Here is a 14,652-nt window from a genome sequence, read left to right as displayed (position 1 = left end):
ATACCACAAGCCAATGGCAACCTCGAACTGGCAACAAGGAAAGCGGCTATGGCCAAATACCTCCAGCGAGTGAGGCAAGTCCTAAGAAGCCAGCTCAGTGGCAAGAATGAGACCCGGGCAATAAACAGCTATGCCCTGCCAGTGATCAGATACCCTGCAGGAATAATAAGGTGGCCAAAGGAAGAGATTCAGACCACGGACGTTAAGACCCGAAAGCTCCTAACCATGCATGGAGGGTTCCATCCCAAATCCAGCACCCTGAGACTGTACGCAAGCCGAAAGGAAGGAGGCGGGGACTAGTGAGTGTGAGAGCCACTGTCCAGGATGAAACATCCAAGCTCCATGAATACATCAAGGAGAAGGCTCCAACGGATGACGTACTCAGAGAATGTCTCAGACAATGGGGAACAGAGGATGAGCCGCTGGAAGAGGGACCATCATGGGAGGACAAGCCCCTACACGGGATGTACCACCGGACCATAACTGAAGTGGCTGATCTCAAGAAGTCCTATTAGTGGATAGAGAGGGCTGGCCTGAAGGATAGCACAGAGGCACTCATCCTGGCTTCTCAGTAGCAGGCCCTGAGCACCAGAGCCATTGAGTCCCAGATATACCACACCAGACAAGACCCAAGGTGTAGGTTGTGCAAAGAGGCACCTGAGACAATCCAACACATAACTGCAGGGTGTAAGACGCTGGCAGGGAAAGCCTACATGGAACGCCATAACCAGGTGTCTGGCATAGTCTACCGAAACATCTGTTCGGAGTATGGACTGGAAACCCCAAGGTCAAAATGGGAAACACCTCCGAAGGTGGTGGAGAATGACAGAGCAAAGATCCTGTGGGACTTCCAGATCCAGACTGACAAGATGGTAATGGCGAACCAACCAGATATCGTGATCATAGATAAAGGGCAGAGGAAAGCCGTTGTAGTGGATGTAGCGCTCCCAAGTGATGGAAACATCAGAAAGAAGGAACACGAGAAACTGGAGAAATACCAAGAGCCTGGAAGGTAAAGGTGACAGTTGTGCCTGTGGTGGTCGGAGCACTCGGGGCAGTCTCTGATGGGGGGGCCGGTGTCAGTTTGTAACAGAAAAAGTGTGACGATCGTAGGGGAGCTTAAAAAATTTAGTGTTTTCCAGAAAGCCACACATAACCAAATAACCCTTTCCAGGTTCTCTACAGAAAAAAAGTCAGGAAACAAATAATAACACTATTAATGAAATAAATAATAACTAAATAACCCTCTCTGAGTTCTTCACAGAAAAAACAGGAAATAAATGGACAGCAGAAAAAATCCGCTCTAGAGCCTCTTCAATGTCATAATGCACACTCATGGCGTCAGCACAGAGAGAATTCGGAGTCCTGTCATCTGTAGCACCTTTATAGCCCCTTGGAATCCACAAAAAAAGAGTTCTGCCATCTACGAGAACGCCACCTATCTTGTCTTGTTTATGTCTGCTACTGTCTTGTTCACGTGTTCTACTAATTGAACTGAGACACAACTAAAACACTGAAACATTCTATGGTGTGTAAATAACTTTGTGACCTTGATTTCAACCCTATTTGCGTCATGGGTCATTTTGACCCGAAGACCACCTTTATACTTTTTTTTGTACAGCTTCCATGGAAATGTGAATAAAAACATTTCAATTGTTCTGTAGTTGGGGCCAGTCTAGGAAAAGTCATAAGATTTCAAGTTAAAAAAATTATCATTTAGGGGATTTTTGGGGCGTTTTGGGGCCCGCGGGCCGTAGTTTGGGGACCACTGCTTTACAACCAAAACAAGAACAATAAAACCACAGATAAAATTATAAATAAAACCCTTGTCGTGTCCTCGTCCTTCTCCATCCTGACCCCAAAAAACAGTTCATTGTGGAAGTGGATGCCTCCGACACCGGGGTGGGGGCTGTGCTCTCTCAACGGTCGGAGACTGACCAAAAGGTTCACCCCTGTGCGTTCTACTCCCGCCGATTCCTTCCTGCTGAGGTGAACTACGACATTGGGGACCGTGAGTTGCTGGCAGTGTTTGCTGCTTTGGGGGAGTGGCGCCACTGGCTGGAGGGAGCAGAGCAGCCATTTACCATCTGGACGGACCATAAGAACCTGACATTTATCCAGGCTACCAAGCGCTTCAACGGTCGACAAGCGCGGTGGGCCAACTTCCTCAGTCGGTTCGACTTTACACTTACCTTTCGTCCTGGTTCTCGCAACTCTAAGGCAGACGCCCTTTCCTGACAACACCCACAGGAGCCTGCTACAGAGGAACCCCTCCCTATCCTCCCTGAGACAAGGGTGATAGGCACGGTAACTATGCACCTGGAGGCTGCTGTCAAGCGTGCTTTACGCTCTCATCCTGCTCCAAGCGACGCCCCTCCTCGCCGTCTGTATGTTCCGAACATTGTTCGCTCTCGGGTACTCCAGTGGGGCCATGCTAGCTGGTTTGCTTGCCACCCAGGTGTCCATCGTACCTACACCTTCCTGGCTCTGGGGTTTTGGTGGCCCACCATGAGGAGAGACGTTAAGAGATTTGTCACGGCCGGCACTGTCTGCGCTCGCAGCAAGGCTTCCCACCAGGCACCTGCAGGCCTGCTGCAGCCACTTCCTAGGCCCAGTCGGCCCAGGTCCCATGTGGCAGTGGACTTTGTGTCTGGACTTCCCCCTTCTGAAGGTAACACTATGATCCTAACGGTGGTGGACTGTTTCAGCAAGGGAGTTCACCTGGTGGCCCTGCCTAAACTACCGTCGGCCTCCGAGACTGCGGAGCTCCTCATGGCCCATGTGTTCCGCCTGCATGGTCTTCCCAAGGATGTTGTCTCGGATCGAGGACCCCAATTCGTCTCCCGTGTATGGCAGGCCTTTTTCCAAGGGGTTTGGCGCTTCTGTTAGTCTCTCCTCAGGATATCATCCCCAGACTAACGGACAGACTGAGAGGATGAACCAGAGCGTGGCGTCTGCCCTTGGTTGTGTGGCCGCGAATAAGTCTGCCTCCTGGAGCCGGTTTCTTCCCTGGGTTGAATATGCTATCAACTCCCTGGTCTGCTCCACCACCGGCTTCTCACCCCTTCGAGGTATCTCTGGGGTACCAGCCACCCATCTTCTCTGCACAGGAGTCTGAAGTGGCAGTTCCATCAGTGCAGAACCACCTAGATTGCTGTCGTCACGTCTGGGAGGTCACCCGATCCGCTCTGCTCCGTGCGACGGAACCTGCCAGTCGTGGTGCCAACCGTCGTCGTCGTTCAGCACCGGCTTACCGACCTGGGCAGAAGGTGTGGCTGTAATCCAAGGATCTTCCTCTTCAGTCGGGTGACAAGAAACTCAACCCCCGGTTTGTTGGACCCTATATAATCCAGAAGGTGCTCGGTCCTGCAGCAGTGTGTCTGAAGCTCCCCCACTCTATCAAGATCCATCCTGTTTTTCATGTGTCTTGGGTTAAACCTGTGTCTGTCGACCCCCTGTTGCCTCAGACCCCGGCCCCGCCTCCCTCCGTGTTTGTGGACGGGCACCCCCAGTGGACGGTCCGTGGCGATCCTGCTAGATGTCCGGGGCCGGGGGCGCGGTTTCCAGTATCTGGTTGACTGGGAGGGCTACGGCATAGAGGATCGGAGCTGGGTCTCTTCCCGGCTCATTATGGACCATGCCCTGATCACTGAGTTTCATCGCGCCCATCCCGGCAGGCCTGGCAGTTCGCTGGGTGGCTCCCATAGGGGAGGGGGTACTGTTAGGGAGGGGCCAGCCAGACAGCCTCCTCAGCCAGGGTGCTCTGCACATCACACCTGAGACTCATCAGATCATCACCCACGTGTTGCCTATCTGCTCGTTTGGACTGGTACAAAATTGACTCACAGACCATTCCCCAGTGCAAGTTCGTGCCGTCACCACACCAGTGGACTCTGTTGCCGTCTCCTGCAGCTTCTTGTTCCTTGTGCGGACATTTCCTTGTGGACTCCTCATGCTTCTCCCTGAGTGATTTTGTGAAGACTTTTAAATAAACTACAGCAAGTGTTGGCTTCCACGATACCTGCCTGTTGTCATGCTATTGGGGTCACATCCAAACCCTAACATATCCTGCTGTTTGGAGTTGGCAGTTTTCCGATGTATGGCAAAATTCATACAATGGGGCAGCTTCATTGGAAGGGAATAAGCTTCCCGTCATTCTGGACTTTTCTTAAGTGGGGCGGATGATCAATACTCAAAGTCATGCATTCACCGAACTCAATCGCAAAGTGGATATGGTTTTGGGAGCTTCTTCTCAAAATGCAGGCCGGCTTTGAAAAATTGATTGAGGATTCAGAAAACCTTTATTCGTCTTACAATCCAGAAATGCAGTATTTTCACGACTATAAGGCGCCATTAAAAGTCTTAAATTTTCTCCAAAATAAACAGGACGCCTTATGATGCGGAGCGTCTTCTTGTGTATGCGCTGAGTTCCAAAACCTGACTGACAGCCGACACGCTGTTTATATAGAGAAAAGGCGGAAGTGACTGTGGACAGACATGCGGGAAAGAAGTCGGCCAATCAGGGAAGGGTGGACGTGTATATATACATATATGGAGAGAGAGAGAGAGAGAGAGAGAGAGAAGGCAGACATGAGAGAGGAAAGGCATGCGGGATAGAAATCCGCCAATGAGTGAAGGGTGGGCGTGTAAGTGGACGCTAAAGGGACGCCGCAAGCAGGTACCAACACCTGTATAGAGTGTGGCAATGTGCATTGTTGCAAAACAACTTCGGTTTTGGTTTCTAAGAACCCCCGATAATAAATTCTACAAAGAGACACGCCTACGAAGCTCATTTCAAACTTCAAGCCATCGGTTATGCTTTTGGCCTGTGTGCCCATCTCACAGCAGCAGTGAAAAACCAAGTCAAGCAAATCAACTCTGAGCTTGCCGTTATTCCCGGAGGCTTGACTAAAGAATTCCAACCGCTGGACATCGGCATCAACCGGGCGTTCAAAGTAAAGTTGCGAATGGCATGGGAACAATGTATGATCGATGGCAAACACAACTTTACAAAGAGTGAGAGGCAGCGCTGGGCGAGACAGCTGGAAAATAGACAGGACCTTTTTTGACCCTTTAGGACAGACTTTGGACACCCCTGCCTTAAGGGGAATGGTTGGAGTCTGTTGTTCCCCCTGTTGTCTTCCTTTCATATCGAAGATAAACACTCTCTGTTGGTCATTGTTTTTGTTTGTTTCTCTGGACGGTTTGGAACTAGGAAGGTAAATTCCTTGTGTTTTACATACTTGTCCAATAAATCTGATTTTGATTCTTAAAGGGGAAGTCAGCCCAAAAATATTCTTTACAATATTAAGAGAAGATATCCTTTATTTGTTCCACACTGGGGAAATCTACAGTCTACAGCAGCAAGATTGTGGGTAGAAAGAAGAAAAAAAAACAAACAAACACCATTCAATTAAGTGCAATATAAATACAAATATGGATAAGATTGCAGTGCTATTTACAATTTTTTTTCATGTCATTTAATTTTTTTTTTCTTTTCAGCAGCCTGACAGCAGTCGGTACGAACGAGCGGCAGTATCTCTCCTTCTTGCAGCGCGGGTGTAGCAGTCTCTGGCTGAAGGAGCTACCTAGTGCTGTCAGGGCGAGCTGGAGGAGGTGGGGGGGATTGTCCATCATAGCTTTTAGCATCCTCCTGTTGCCCACCTCCTCCAGAGTGTCGAGGGAGCAGCCCAGGACAGAACTGGCTTTCCTGACCAGTCGCTCCAGTCTCTTTCTGTCCCGGGCCGAGATGCTGCCTGACCAGCAGACAATGCCATAATGGATGGCCGAGGCCACCACCGAGTTATAGAAAGTCTTAAGGAGCGACCCCTGGACCCCAAAAGACCTCAGTTTCCTGAGTAGGAAGAGTCTGCTCTGTCCTTTCCTAATCAGGGTGTCCGTGTTAGCAAACCAGTCCAGTTTGTTGTTTAGAAGAACACCTAGGTACTTGTAGGAGGGTCACCCTCTCTATGTCCATACCCTGGATGTTCATCGGTGCTGGTGAGGACAGTTTCCTGCAGAAATCCACAACCAACTCCTTAGTTTTCTTGGGGTTGATTTGGAGCTGATTCTGCTGGCACCAGTCCACAAAGTCCTTCGTCAGTCCCTTGTACTCCAGATCGGCCCCCTCTGTAATGAGGCCAACAATCGCAGAGTCATCAGAGAACTTCTGAAGGTGGCAGTTTGGAGTGGCGTGTCTGAATTCCGAGGTGTAGAGGATGAACAGGAATGGAGCCAGAACAGTCCCCTGCGGCGCTCCAATGCTGCAGAGAAGCCTCTCCGACTAACAGCTCTGCACCCTCACGTACGGCAGCCGGAAATCAAAGAACATGATTCTCACAGTGCTCCCAGCCTTCTCCAGGTGTGACGGCACTGAGTGGAGGAGGTAGATAATAGCGTCTTCCACGCCGATGCCAGGCTGATAGGCAAACTGCAGCGGGTCCAGTGACAAGCTCACCGGCGGTCGAAGTTCCATGCACCCCTACCAGTCTAAATATGGAATTATGATTTATACTGCATTTTTCTAATATAAGTTGAGCAATAAAATCCACCTTTTTTAGTCTACGTTAGGGGGCAGCCATTTTGCCTCTTGCTGTCAACTAAAAATTATATCGCAGTTGCTTAGAAACAACCAGTCATGGCACAGCTTCAGAAAACAGGTTAGGCATGAAAGACTTGGGGTGCTGTTAGAGTCTTGAAATATGCCTTTCAACAGTCATATCAAATGCATCCCTAAAACAGCCTTTTACCAAAAGATATCAAGACTGACGGGTTTCTAGCAGACCAGGAGGAAACTAATCCATGCTTTTATCTCCAGTAGACTTAATTATTGTAAGTCTTTTTACTTGACTCTCGCAAAAGAACATCAAACAGCTGCAGCTCATTCAGAATGTTGCAGCTTGGGTTCTGACCACAACAAAGAGATCAGAACAGATTACTCCAATCCATCTTAAAACGTTTTTACTGGTTCCCAATTAACAATAGAGTAGATTTTAAAATGCTGCGACTGGTCTACAAATCACTGACTGGTTTGGGTCCTGAATACATTAAAGAAATGCCGTTTGAATAGAAACGTAGCATGGCTCCGGGATCTGCCAAGTTGGGTCAACTCATGGAATCCAGAGTTCAAAGCAAACATGGTGAAGCTGCATTATGCTGTTATGCTGCTCACAGAATTAGGGCATCTCCAAGTGTAAATGGTTTTAAATCCATATTTAAAACGAACCCCATTCCTTTGATTAAAGTACTGTAAACAATTAAAAATCAGGTTTTCTTTTTGTTATTTTAGAACCCTACAGTTTTTGTTTTAATTTTTCTAAACTCATGTTTTCTCTGCTTTGCCTGTAAATGTTGTTAACTGCTGTGTTTGTAAATGCTTCAAGGGATTCATTTCCCTTCTGTATGGAATGTGCTACATAAAAAACGACTGCCTTTTGGGACAAAGCATTCCTCCGCTCTCTGCCACTTTGATGGTCCAATGCCATTTTTCCAGATCCTGTGAATCAGTTTCCGTAGTCACTTGAGAAGCTTTGGGCATTTTTATGGACCTTATGGGGTGAGTCGCTTTGGCCTGGGGCTGAAGCAGCCGGTGCTTTTTTTAACCACTCCCTGTACTTGCTTCCAAATTTGTTCATTTTTGGCATGTGTGGTCGTGGATGATTCTACTCTGCCAATTTCTGGATTATTGCCCAGGGGTGGACTGTTGTGAAGGTCACTGTGTATTGCCCTGCGAATGTCCCCATATTGTCCTTTGGGGCTGCTCAGATTCCAAATTTTGCTTAACCCACAAAATTCCTTGTATGGATCTTTGGGTTCTCTTTCTCCTTCCTCAGTTTACTTGTCCTTTCGGCCCTTTTTACCTGAGTGATTCGCTCTCAGAGCCTACTTGTGTGATCTTTTAGCCTTTCTCTGTCCTCAGGGATGCCTGCTTTGGTTCTTGATTTCCTTCCTCAGGTTCTGGATCTCCCTGTTTCACCTATTTGGTTGTTTTGTTGCTTTAGTGGTTACCTTCCTCTTCACTGCCCCAAATCATGATTTCCCTATATTTTACGTGATTTCGGTGAGAGAATTAATCTTTTGCTCCACTGTTCCTGTTAGCATAAATTCAAGGACTCCGCTGAAGTCTTCATCAAATTTCACCCACTCCTTTGTGTCACACATTTTTGGCCAATTGATACTCGTCTTTGGTCAACAGTTCATTCATTATCTGTGGGAGTGAAATGTGGGTAACGCAGGTGCAGAGAAAACTCCAGTACTGTGGAGTGCTTCCTGAGTAGGACCTTCGTGCGTCTCACCAGGCTCTAGGTCTGTACGCTTCCCTTTTCACATGGACTGATATATGTTGAGGCCCCTAAAAAAAATTTCAGATCATGCCGCAGGAGCACCTAACCCAGGGGTGGGCAAACTACGGCCCGTTGGTCTTTTTAGTCCAGCCCGCCGAAGGTTGGTACACAATTAAGGTTCGATGTAAATGATTGCATTCATTTAATTTGGATTTGTAATGAGAGGCATTTCAACAGCAGGTGTCGCAGTTACTTGAAGTTGCAGAGCACAGCGAGGGAGGTGGAGATGACACGGAAGCCCGCAGTAGCGCCAACTCAAGCAACTCCTGCTCGATACGACGGAATAAGTGTGTCCGGCTGTCCGCGCCGCTAAGAGAAAGTGAAATGTATCTGATTAAACGAAGCAGGTTTCAGAGTACGAAACATTCATGAGACGTTTGGAGTTGGAAAGTCTCAAATCTACGAGACTTTGAAAAACGACAAAGCGATTCTTGCTCAATCCGATTCTCGCTATTTCCATGCTCAGAGTAAATTGTGTGCGGCTCGACGGACAGTCGAGTAAATACACGTTTCCTGGTATGGCTTGACTGTTATCGTGCTAAAATCTTTCCACAAACTGGACCGCTAATAAGAGAGAAAGCGAATTCCATAACACTAACTATGGGCATCGAAGACTTTGAAGCGTCCCGTGGCTGGCATCAAAAATCCATTGCACGACATCAGCTGAGCAACGCTGTCTTGTGTGGTGATCGAGGAGAGGTCAAGTTCGAGACAGTGAGTGAGTGGAAAGAAACCAGCAGGTCTTTTACTCGTGTCATTTTGTAGTAAATACTGTAGTCCTAACTTTGTTATATTTTGTCACCTACCTGTACTGTATTGTCAGGTTTATCCAATTTGACACTCAGGAATAAAACACAAGGAGGAGACTCATTTGTGGTACCAGTAGGGAACGAGGAGAAGCGTTCGGTTTCAGTTCTCGGCACGTCACCCTAACGATCTCCCCTTTCACCTCCTCATTTATTGGGAAATCTACTACATAGGTGTGTCCAACCTAAAGGGTGGGGGCTGTTGAACACACACTGAACCTGTTTGACTATGTGAGTGTAAATTGCGTACATGTGTGCAATTGTTACAAAGACATCACGTTGCAGCTGGTGTTGATGGCTCATCTCATGAATGACATTGGGGGCGTGGCCTCACCGGAGTCCAAGACTGGCAGAGCTGCAACTCAGCGTGTCAACAGACTGATTTCGTGCTCGAGGATAATATTGTCTTGTCTCGTTTTTTTAATTTGCTATGTAGTGGGCCTCATACTGTGTGTGCTCTTGAATTTATTTCATCAGATACTACATCTTGATTTCGCCTCCTCATTTATTCTTCAGTTATGTTGACAGTGCAGCTCAGACTTCAATAAGGAGGCCAGCGACAGCTGATGCTGCTCACCAGTGTGGGGCAAGCTTCTTGGCAAATTCGCAGGCTACGCTAGAATAAAATGGTGCAAGTCATAAAACTACAGTGAATTATAAACGCATGTACTGTCCACGTGAATCCCTCAGGATTTGTTACGGACTGACTATGACTTACCTACATTCAATGTTATGGTCACCCCTGTTGTGATCATATGACCAAGAGCCCATCGAATTTACTGGAAGAAATTTGCAGGGAAATACGTTTCAAAGTTTAAAACGCTGTCTCAGGCGGCACAATGGCCTCACAGTACAAAGGTACAGAGTTAGATTCCAGCTCCGGCCTTTTTGTAAGTACAGTGGTTTCTGATTTTAATTAAAACAAAACTACGTAATTCTCTTCCAAAAAAAAAAAAAATCCCACTTACAGGTTTCCACCGTCAATCAGATCCTGACACACATTAGTTACTTCCTTAAAAAGAACCTCCTGAGATCTGTTGTGAAGCTGCAAACTCTACAGGCTTCGCAATGTAAAATAAATGGACACAAAAAATGTATTTTATCTCATCTTTTTGAGGTAGTGACACAATTTGTTTGTTTGTTTGTTTGTTTTATTTTATTGAGCATATATAGTACACGCAATAACAGGTTGACAAAGGTCAAACAAAATTATAAAAGGAAAATTGGAAATAGTTAAAAGAGAAAAAAAAAAACACATCACAGTTATATGCTCAAAGGAGTAGGAGGAAGTAAGTAACTTATCTAGTCCTACCCCTTATTATGTAACTGATTGTTCATTTTTCAAAACAAAGAAATGAAAAACTACATATCATTAAATATTTTTACCCTTGTGTATACTATGCTATTCTATTTCTACACCTTCTGGTTTGTATATATATTGTTATTCTTTCTTCTTTTGTATTTCAATTTTCTGATATTCATTATAATTAGCATTCCTTGAATACAACTGTTAAGTTGATCAAAATCCAAAACAAGAACAAACAGTTATATTACTATATTATATAAGTATATCAAATGTATCTATTTTAATTCAGATTCATGTAGTTATTTTGCACTAATCTTTTGAATTTGTTTTTGAACTCCTCCAACGATTTACTCATTTTCAGATCCGTTTCAAGCTTATTCCATAGATTGACACCAATTACTGATACACACCTTTGCTTAATGTTTGTTCTTGTTCTGGATTTTTTGTATTGATTAGTGCCCCTTAGATGATACCAGCTCTTCTCTAATCTCTAATTTGGGTTGCAAAACATCAAAGCCAAACTTGAGTCTCCACAGTCAGTATGGTATCGCTTCCAAAAAATAATCTCCAGTTTCCTGACACACATCAGTTGGTCCCATAACAAAAACCTGAAGTGAAACTTAACTAGAGCACAATTGGAATCCTTATGGAGCTGAGGTGGTATTTTGGTCATTTTCCCAGCCTGAATGGCTGAGTGACCATGCCCAAGCGTTCTTGAGCAAAATACCAAAGCCCCAACTTGGTCCTGATGCTGATGAGAATTGTTAAAGTCCTTTCAAAAGCATGATACAAGCAAAATCCACGCACAAATAAAATGCATTGTCAGTGTCCCCATTATCTGCTCGTTCCAACTGCATATATGGGAAAATTTACCAGTTGCGACACTCAAACTAGTTTCACATCAGCGGTCCCCCTCTTCGCAGCGTCATCCCTCAGGGCAACGTTCCTTGTCCACTAGAATTTCATGTCATCCATATCGACTGGACACCCTTCTCCAAGTGTCTGTGATATCTTAAAGCATGTTATTTGCATCAAAAAAGCTCGGTAAATGTTTCATGTTGCCATTAGCACTTGAGGCAATGAAAGGAAGATTCGTGGCAGAAGCAAGCAGGTGAATCTTTCCGCAAAAAAACAGAGTGGAGAAAGAGAAACAAGTATTCACGGACAATGATGTCAATACAAGAGGTGGAAAATACAAGCTACCGTATATACCGGTACCTGTATTTAGATCATCCTGTTTTCCACTGTCATGCTATTCCGCCCCCGAAGACAATCTGCTTAAGCCAGTTACAACTTTGAATGAAGAGTCAGCAAGTGATCTCATACCTGAAGAAATTTCATCAAAAGTTGATCAGACATTGCTCTGTTGCGATGGCGGCAGCTGCAGAATTAACGGGTACAGGTTGATCATCTGTAAAATAAATCATATCACATACATATATATAAGTTTTTTACCTGTGGACTTTTTGTTTTGTTTTGTGATTATCAAATGAGTGGACATTATTTTTCAGACGACTTCCAAGTAACTTGTAAATGAAGGCTCACTAAACTTCACTCATGCTCATATCACTCATATCCTTGAGTGAATATACTTCATTATTTTCACTCAATTGTTCCTTTCACTCACTGAACATTATTCTGGGCTTTCACAACATAGAATATAATTTGAAATGGGAGATCTAACTCCCAAGTACTTACCAGATATGAAGTGAGCACTGCAAAGACGAGCATTCAGAATTTCCTCCTCACTCCAATTTTCACGTCAAAGCTTGTAACCATAACTTTCGCCGTTTTTTTCTGAAAGGGGTGTTTACCAGCATGAATTCTAGAAAAGACTAGATCTCTTTCTTAGTGCTCTTTATATTTCTGAAAACACACGGCACAGCATAAGGATGCCACGATTTTGTTCTGTTTTCTTGCTCAACAACGCTTGGGCATGGTCTATCAGCCCTTCAGGCTGGGAAAATGACCAAAATACCACCTCCGCCCCATAAGGATTCCCCCATGATGCGCGTGCAGCCAGACTTGGTGTATGCATATATCACATGACACTGATCTATTGGCAGTGCAGCTCAGACATCAATTCGGAGGGCGATGTTGGGCAAGCTCCTTGGCAAATACAATACAATACAATACAATACATGCTGATTTATATAGCGCTTTCACAACAGCGGCAGCTGTAACAAAGCGCTTTACAAAACAGTTAACATAAAGTAAAATAATAAACACAACACATAACATAAAACACGGACAGTCATGCAATTCTAACCACTTTTCCATCACACGCTTTGTTGTTTGAAGCTGTTTGAGATGAAAGAGGAGAGAATCAAAGTGTCCTTTAACCAGTGGATCAGAGATGTGGCAGGTTAAGCTACAATAAAATGATGAAAGTAGCTAAACTACATTTGTACAATCCAAATGCATAGTACTAGCCACATTAATCTCACAGGCATGCTGGAGCCTATTCCAGCCATCTTTGGGCCGTTGGCGGGTAACACCCTGAACTGGTTGCCAACTAATCGCAGGGCACACACAGACGAACAATCATCCACACTCACACTTTAGACCAGAGGTCCCCAAACTTTTTCCTGTGATGGCCACATAACTTTTCCCTTCTATGATGGGGGGCCGGTGTCAGTTTGTAACATCAACGATCGTAGGGGAGCTTAAAAAATTTATTGTTTCCCAGAAAGCCACACATAACCAAATAACCCTTTCGTGGTTCTTTACAGGAAAAAAAAGTCAGGAAACAAATACCGGTAATAACACTATTAATGAAATAAATAATAACTAAATAACCCTCTCTGAGTTCTTCACAGAAAAAACAGGAAATAAATAATAACTAAACAACTCTCTCTTTATATTCATTCATTCATCTTCCGTACCGGTCGATCCTCACTAGGGTCGCGGGGGTGCTGGAGACCATCCCAGCCGTCTCCGGGCAGTAGGCGGGGGACACCCTGAATCGGTTGCCAGCCAATCGCAGGGCACACATAGACGAACAACCATCCACGCTCACGCTCACACCTAGGGACAATTTAGAGTGTTCAATCAGCCTGCCATGCATATTTTTGGAATGTGGGAGGAAACCGGAGCACCCGGCGAAAACCCACGCAGGCCCGGGGAGAACATGCAAACTCCACACAGGGAGGCCGGAGCTGGAATCGAACCCAGTACCTCTGCACTGTGAAGCCGACGTGCTAACCACTAGACTACCGGGCCGCCCCTGTCTCTTTATAGCCCCTTGAAATCCACAAAAAAGAGTTCTGCCATCTACGAGAACGCCACCTATCTTGTCTTGTTTATGTCTGCTACCGTCTTGTTCACGTGTTCTACTAATTGATCTGAGACACAACTAAAACACTGAAACATTCAATGTTGAGTAAATAACTTTGTGACCTTGATTTCAACCCTATTTGCGTCATGGGTCATCTTGCCCCGAAGACCACCTTTGTACTTTTTTTTTTGTACAGCTTCCATGGAAATGTGAATAAAAACATTTCAATTTTTCTGCAGTTGGGGACAATCTAGGAAAAGTAATAAAATTTCAAGTTAAAAAATTATCATTTAGGGTTTTTTTGGGGCGTTTTTAACACAGTGATGGGTCATTTTGACCCGAGGACAACAGGAGGGTTAGAGGGCCGGGTTAAATGTGCCCGCGGGCCGTAGTTTGGGGACCACTGCTTTAGACTCTAAAGTGTCCCTCGGTTGGGGAATGTGGGAGGAAGCGGAGTACCTGGAGAAAACCCACGCAGGCCCGGGGAGAACATGAAGAGCTCCACACAGGGAGGCAGAGCCGGAATCGAATCCATGACCTCTGCACTGTGAGTTTGACGCGCTAACCACTGGGCCGCCTGTGGACAAAATATTGCAAACTCAGTGATTGAATGAATGAAAGTGTAGCGAGGCTCAAGTCATTATTTTGTGCGTGTTGAGTTAATCTGCTGCTCTAAATGAATATTTTACATGTTTTGTTCGACTTTTTTAAAATTCATTGTGGAAATGGCTCATGTTTATGTTAGCATGCTTTCGATTGAAAGATGGTACATTTGCTCACATACATGACAATCAGCCCCATTTTGCTGTCAGTCTACAGGGAATAAACTGCTGTCATTACAACTTTGGTCAGCTTCTGTGATTTTATTTCTGTGAAGAAATCACTGATGTCACACATATGTACATTGGCCCGATGTATTTG

At 45.4% G+C, this 14,652-nt stretch overlaps 1 long non-coding RNA gene across 2 annotated transcripts; it reads right to left on the bottom strand.

Moving 5' to 3' along the window:
• Positions 1-1,039: 1,039 nt before the first annotated feature.
• On the bottom strand, positions 1,040-14,219 carry LOC127594605 (uncharacterized). 2 transcript variants are annotated; one of them, XR_007960836.1, is made up of 3 exons: positions 13,912-14,219; positions 1,439-1,606; positions 1,040-1,118 (listed from the first exon to the last, which is right to left on the bottom strand). It is a non-coding gene; the product is annotated as an uncharacterized LOC127594605 (long non-coding RNA). The 2 variants fall into 2 exon arrangements; XR_007960837.1 differs by having other exon boundaries at positions 1,439-1,599; positions 13,904-14,218.
• Between the last annotated feature and the right edge of the window lie 433 nt (positions 14,220-14,652).

Source organism: Hippocampus zosterae, unplaced genomic scaffold, assembly GCF_025434085.1.
Source record: "Hippocampus zosterae strain Florida unplaced genomic scaffold, ASM2543408v3 HiC_scaffold_22, whole genome shotgun sequence".
NCBI classification, from domain to species: domain Eukaryota; kingdom Metazoa; phylum Chordata; class Actinopteri; order Syngnathiformes; family Syngnathidae; genus Hippocampus; species Hippocampus zosterae.
The sequence above is the reverse complement of the archived record's forward strand: the minus strand, read 5'-3'. Positions and strand labels throughout refer to the sequence as shown.